Source organism: Olea europaea, chromosome 21, assembly GCF_002742605.1.
Source record: "Olea europaea var. sylvestris chromosome 21, O_europaea_v1, whole genome shotgun sequence".
Classification (NCBI taxonomy): domain Eukaryota; kingdom Viridiplantae; phylum Streptophyta; class Magnoliopsida; order Lamiales; family Oleaceae; genus Olea; species Olea europaea.
Window position 1 is genome coordinate 6,064,266 of NC_036257.1, and position 7,841 is coordinate 6,072,106.

Below are 7,841 nucleotides of genomic sequence, written 5' to 3' on the forward strand. Positions count from 1 at the left end.
ACAATATGTAATATATATTTAAAGTACTGTCTTTTATGTAAAATATAATTATTGTTGGGTTTTTGACCCAAATTAGAGTGGATTTTTTTTGGAAATAAATTATTTCCTTATTTTTATATGGGAAAATTTGTTTCCTTATACTTCATGTGAGTTTTATGGAAATATATTATTTCCTAATTCCACATTATTTCCATCTTTATGCTATGACATGTATCTATAAATAGTGGTATCGTCTTCAGTTTAGAAGAAGCTAATATTGTCGTGGCATTGTATTCTCTCCATATTGTCAATTAATAATACATCTTGCCTCCGCGTTAATTCCTCTTTTTTTCTTTACTTTATACCTTGATATATATTTTTATATTGTTGCAATCCATATTAACTTCATATCGCGTCATTAACTCATTCTTTACAACCCGTCGATCCCAACAAGTGGTATGAGAGCTAGGTTGTAAGTTCTTCGTGATTTGATTGAGGTTTTCAGAGATGGCTTCGATAAAGTATGATATTTTGCTGCTGGATCGCAATAAAAGATTTTTGTTGTGACAAGTAAAGATGAGGGCTGTGTTGACGCATATGGAACTTGATGATGCTTTGCTGGGCTTTGAGAAGATGCCAGCAAATTGGTCTATGGAGGAAAAGCAACAGAAGGATAGGAAGGCTACATTATTGATTTATCTTCATTTCTCCAACAATATACTACAGGATGTCTTGAAGGAGAAGACAACGTCTATTTTGTGGCTTAAGCTGGAACAGTTGTGCATGACAAAGAGTCTGACGAGCAAACTGACTCTACAGCAAAAGCTGTATTCCCATCACATGGCGGAAGGAGGGTCACTGCAGGACCACCTTGATGTGTTCAAGGAGATTGGTGCAGATCTGGAGACGTTGGAGATAAAATACGATGAAGAGGATCTGGCCTTGATCTTGTTGTGTTTGCTACGCTGTTCTTTTTCGTCGTTTCTTGATACTATTCTGTATAGTCGTGACACACTTACCATTGAGGAGGTATATGAAGCCTTGTTCTCAAAGGAGATGATGGAGCTGTTGGTTGGAGATCCTACATCTAGTGGTAGAGATGCTCTTGTTACTCATGGTGATCGACTGAGGAGTAGATCGAAGGTGAGGTACATCAATGTGTATTTTTATTACTGCAAGAAGAAAGAACACATCAAGAAAGATTGTGACAAGTTGCAGGGTAAAGGTAATTTACATGCAAATCATGCGGGACAATCAGGTAATTCGAACGAGACTAATATTGCTGATAATTTTTGTGATGATGGAGATGTGATGTTGGTTGTATCTGATGGGGAATCCAAACCTGAGGTGTGGATTCTGGATTCTGCATGTTCGTATCATATGTGTCCCAATAGGACGTTATTCCAAACATATGAGACGGTGAAGCAAGGTGGAGTTGTCATGGAAAACAACCAATCTTGTCGGGTTGCAGGAATCGATCGGGTCAGATTGAGGCTACAAGATGGGACAGTGAGGACACTTGATCAGGTTCCTATGTTTCAGACTTGACAAAGAATCTCATATCACTGAGTACCTTGGATGCAAAAGGGTACAAATTTTCTAGTGGAGGTGGAGTCTTGAAGATTCGAAAGGGTGTCCAGGTTGCATTGGAGGGACGAAAGAGATCACATTTGTACATATTGCAGGGAAGCGCAGAACCAGTTTTGAGACATTGGGACAAGTTCAGTACCATGGTGGATATTCAGTTTGGTACAATATTTCTTGGGCTTTGGGTCGGTTCTGAACACTGCCAGAGAGAGCGTTGGTAATTCTGCTTTATCAGCAATTTCTGTGGATGGACTGTGTTCAAATGTCAGGGGTGGACTCATGGAGGGTAGATATAGTGGTGTTATTGATGTTTGTATGCTTTTGAGATAGTTGAATGTGATAGTTTTGACAAGGGGCATTCTGATCAAGCACTTGGTTTGGTTTCTGCTACAGGGTGTGCTTTGACCCTGTTTGGTCAACAGTAATTCCTTGGTAGAATTTTCGGAACTCGAGAGTTGGGTTCATGTGTCATGTGTGGATGCCTTGCAGAGGAAGATGGTTTAGTGATGGAGAGTTTTGGTTACTGTTGATAAGTGTATTTTTGCACACTTATTTAGGTCACAAACATGACTTAATTACAAGCAAAATGATTGAATTGTGACTTAATTTCATTACATTTGTGAATTGTAGGGAACATCGATGAACATGGTGAAATACATGAGAAAAGAGGCGAAAAAGGACTAAAATGATACAAAGTGAAAGTTCAAGGACCAAGGTGCAATTACCCAAAAGTTGACCCGATGAACAAATCAAGGAATTGGTTGAACCAAATGCCAATTGATGATGCCTTGGGATGATGGAATGGGAAGAGTGAAGAAAAGAGGCCTAGAAGTGAAAAATTCAAGTAAAGGGACTAAATTGAAGTTTTTGGAAGTTGAAGTCTACCATGCGGTCGCATGGTAGAACTCTCGTGCGGCCGCACGTAGGGATGTAGGGAATTTAATTGGAAATATGGAATAACCATGCGGCCACACGGATTAAAACCATGCGGTCGCATGGCAGTTTGTCCGATACAAAATTTTCTTTCCTTATACGATTAAAACTCCTTTGGTAACCTAATATTCACGGGATATAAATATCAAAAATAGTCCAGAGACTACTAGAACGCATAGGGAGGCAGTAAAAAACATCTTGAAGAAGCTTTGGAGCCCAAGAACGAAGATTGACTATTGGAATTTCAAGATTTCTTCAAGTTTTTATAATCCGGTGATGCTTATTACTCAAAACTTGATGTATTTTATTATTTTAATCATGCTAGGCTAGATTTTTATTATGTTAGGAGATCGATGAACCATGTAATTTGAATTTTAATATCCTAGTTTTGCAATTTGAATTCTAAGACACATTTTTATTGTTTTGAATTATTTATATGCAATTAATGTTTCCGCAATTAAGGGCTTGTGATTGTGTGAATTTAAGTGGTTTATTCTTGCATTCGAGAGAATTGTAATAGATTAGGCATATTATAAATCATCGTAGGGTCCGAGAAATATATCGCTATGCCCTACGTGAATCTTTAAGTGTTCATAAAATCGCATGCATTTTTACATATGCTCTTATCATATAAATATAGGCCGGTGGTATGTAGAATTAGGTTTGATACATCTCAAGAGAGAGTATTGGATAGACTTAGGAACATTGATTCGTCACAATTGAAGTGTGTTGTCATATTGTGAAACTAGGGTTTAAAGTGATAATTGCATGGGAAATCGTGATCCTAGTGTGTTTAAATTCTATTGATTATAACAACGTTCGTTCTCAACTTTTAGTTTTATTCTAGAGTGTTAAAATATTGTTTTGAGTTTTAATTTCAATTTACTCATTAAATTTGCGTTATTAGGGTTTCTTTTTGAAATTAGAGTTTTAATTAGGTCCACATCCACTTTGACAATCCAATTTCGGTTAAGGCTACATTAGATAAAATTTGAACTAATCAATCTCTGTGGGACGATATTCAGACTCATTGAATCCACTTTATTACTTGTTAACGAACCGTACACTTGTGGTGGTTTAAAATCGAAAGAAAATATTTCATGAACAAATTTTTGGCGCCGTTGTCGGGGATTGAGTTTAGTTTAATTTTATTTCTCGAGGCACTAATTCGAACTTCAATTTTTATTTTGCTAGTATAATTTTGTTTTTATTTTTATTTTAGGTTATTATCCTTTATTTGTGTTTTAGTTATTTAAATTGTTTGAATCTCAGTGCTCGTACTGGTTTTAATTCTCAGATTTACATGTCACGATTGCCTGGAGGAGAATTGATTCCAGTTGATCCTGAAATTGAGCGCACCTTTCATCGACGACAAAGAGATCACCGTGAAGTACAAGTACAAATGGCCAACAAATTAAACAATCCTATTATTCAAGCTAACGAAGGAGAGGCAATGGATGAAGGAAATGAAATTCTGGGGGACTTCTTGACTCCTCAAGTTATTCAATGCCAATCCAACATTGTATATCCACCATTTGGGCAACCCAATTTTCAATTGAAGACCAATGTGATACAACTATTTCAAAATGGACGCAAATTTTATGGCAAAGCTGAGGAGAATCCACACACACATGTATCTCGATTTCTGGATATGTGTCAACATTTTAGATACCAAGGGATTTCGGATGACGCTATCAGGTTAAGGTTTTTTCCACATACGTTACGAGACAGAGCACTTAAATGGTTGGATTCACTCCCGGTTGCAAGTTCACTACATGGAACGAGCTGGCACACAAATTCTGCACAAATTTTTTCTCCCCAGCCAAGATAGCGAAGCTGAGACATGACATATCAGTATTCAATCAAGGAAAAATTGAATCATTCGACGAAGCCTGGAACAGATTCAAAAACATGCTCCGGAAGTGCCCTCAGCATGGGTTCGATAAAAAGACCCAAATCCGATTCTTCTACACAGGATTATTTCCATACCATAGGAGCATGGTGGATTCAGCATCAGATGGCTCAATATCCACACGAACAGTTGATAGGGCATTGGAATTATTTGAGCGAATGGCTACCACATCAGCTATGTGGTCTTCTGAGAGGGTGATCCCAAAGAAAACTCCAGGTGTCTACGAGGTGGACGCTTATTCAGCAATATCTGCAAAAATCGACTCTCTGTATCACAAGGTGGAAAGCATATCACAAGTATCACAAGCTAAGAAGAGTAATTGTGAGGAATGTGGGGCTGAGCACAAAACATTAGATTGTCCAATACTCATGCAAGGAATTGAGCAAGCAGACTATGCACAGTGGGGACAACGCCAGCAACACAATCAATATGGAGAGACTTTCAATCCCAGTTGGAAGAAGCATCCTAACTTCTTTTGGAGCAACCAGAATCAGAATAAGCCACAGGAGCAATTTCAACAACAAGAGAAGATGCCTCAATTGGAAGATGTGATAGGAAAATTCATGAAGAAAGCCGAAGCTACGCTTCAAAATCAAAATGCAACCATCAAAATTTTGGAAACTCAGATGGGGCATCTAGCCATCGCATTGACTGGCAGAACGCCAGGTAACTTGCCAAGTAATACAGAAATCAATCCTAAAGAGCAAGCCAAGGCCATTACAACTCGAAGTGGAGTACAATTGCCTGAAATCCATGTCAAGAGACCGGGTGTGATTGGAGAGACATCTTTCCCCGCTGAAGAAGAGACTGTTGTGAAGGAATCAAGTTCAAAGGAAAATTCAGAAAAGTTACAGGATAAGGCCAAAGTCACAGTCAACCCCTACGAGCCTCCGATTCTCTTTCCACAGCACTTGAAGAAGCAAAAAGTGGAGCAACAATAAAAAAAATTCCTAGAAGTCTTCAAGAAGCTCCATATCAACATCCCACTAGCCGATGCACTGTTTCAGATGCCTAGCTACGCAAAATTTTTGAAGGATATCATATCAAATAAACGCAAGCTGGAGGACCATGAGACAGTTATGCTAACGGAGGAATGTAGAGCCAGAATCCAGAATAAGCTCCCACCAAAACTAAAAGATCCAAGGAGTTTTACTGTTCCTTGCAAAATTGGTGAAGTATATTTCGATAAAGCATTATGTGACCTCGGTGCAGGTATTAATTTAATGTCTTTGTCTGTTTTCAGGAAACTGGGCTTAGGAGAAGCTAAATCAACCACTGTGACACTTCAGCTGGCAGATAGATCACTAACACACCCCAGAGGGATAATTGAAGACGTGCTCATCAAGGTCGAAAAGTTCATATTCCCAGCAGATTTTCTTATCCTGGACATGGAAGAAGACAAGGATGTCCCATTTATACTTAGCAGACCATTCCTGGCCACAGGAAGAGCGTTAATTGACGTTCAAAGGGGGCAGTTGATTTTAAGATTGGGAGAGGAGCAGATATCGTTCAATGTATTCAAGGCAATGAAACTACCAGCAGAATCAGATAGCTGTTACCAAGTTGACATTATTGACAAGGCAGTACAGGAAACATTTCTACTACACGGTCCATCTGATGCATATGAGGCATGCATTGCACAATCCCAATCAGTTCACTCAAGTTTTCTTGAAGTTGAAACATGTGCACAGTTTTTGGAGACCAACCCGCCATACACCCGAAAACAGCACTTCGAGGAACTGGGGAAAGGAAATACGAAGCCACTACCTTCTATCCAGCAGCCACCAGTTTTAGAACTCAAGCAATTACCGTCACATCTCAGATATGCATACTTGGGGGAGTCAGATACACTTCCAGTAATCAATTCAAACACAGTTAGTGAGGTGGAGGAGGAAAAACTACTCAAGGTACTCAGAGAGAACAAGACGGCGATTGGATGGACAATAGCTGACATTAAAGGAATCAGCCCTTCTTTGTGTATGCAAAAAATTTTAATGGAGGAAAATTGCAAGCCAAGTATAGAGGGTTAGAGAAGATTAAATCCGAACATGAAGGAAGTGGTCAGGGTAGAGATACTGAAATTACTGGATGCAGGAATTATCTACCCAATTTCAGATAGTGCATGGATTAGTCCAATTCAAGTGGTACCAAAAAAGGGGGAATCACAGTGGTGAAAAATGAGAAGAATGAATTAATTCCCACCAGAATAGTTATGGGATGGAGAGTTTGCATCGATTATCGCAAACTCAATGCAGCCACACGAAAGGATCATTTCCTCCTCCCATTCATTGATAAGATGTTAGAGAGATTGGCTGGACATTCACACTACTGTTTCCTTGATGGATACTCGGGCTATAATCAAATACCTGTCGCACCAGAAGATCAGGAGAAAACCACTTTTACCTGTCCCTATGGTACTTTTGCCTATCGTAGGATACCTTTTGGTCTTTGCAATGCTCCAACCACATTTCAGAGATGTATGATGGCAATATTCTCTGATATGATTGAAAAGTTTATTGAAGTTTTCATGGACGACTTCTCAGTGTTTGGATCTTCATTCGATGAATGTCTAGAGCACCTGAATTTGGTCTTACAGAGATGCAAGGAGACTAACCTGGTGTTAAATTGGGAGAAATGCCACTTTATGGTGCAGGAAGGTATTGTACTCGAGCATTGGATCTCGACAAAAGGAATTGAGGTGGACAAGGTAAAAATTCAAGTTATTGAGAAGTTACCACCGCCTACATCAGTTAAAGGAGTTCGTAGTTTCTTGGGGCATGCGGGGTTCTACAGGAGATTTATAAAAGATTTCTCGAAGGTCATTTAACCATTGTGCAATCTGCTAATGAATGACGTAACCTTTGAGTTTAATGAGGAATGCCTCACAACATTCAACACTTTAAAGGAGAAGCTTACGATAACACCAGTAATTGTGGTACCAGATTGGGAACTTCCTTTTAGATTGATGTGTGATGCAAGTGATCACACCGTGGGTGCAGTATTAGGACATCGGAGGAATGAGATTTTTCATGTGATCTACTATGCAAGTAGGACTCTAAATGAAGCGCAAATCAATTATGCCACCACTGAAAGGGAGCTATTGGCTGTGGTATATGCATTCGACAAATTTAGGTCATACCTTGTCGGGTCTAAAGTCATCGTCTACACTGATCACGCTGTATTGAAGTATCTGCTCACAAAGAAGGATGCAAAGTTGAGATTAATTCGTTGGGTGCTATTACTGTAAGAATTTGATATTGAGATACGAGACAAGAAGGGCAGTGAGAATGTAGTAGTAGATCACTTATCCCGATTAATGCCTGGGGGGACGGAAGATTCAGTGGATATAAATGAGATCTTCCCAGATGAGCAGATGTTAAGAGTGGATAAAGCACCCTGGTATGCAGATATCGTCAATTACTTGGCTAGT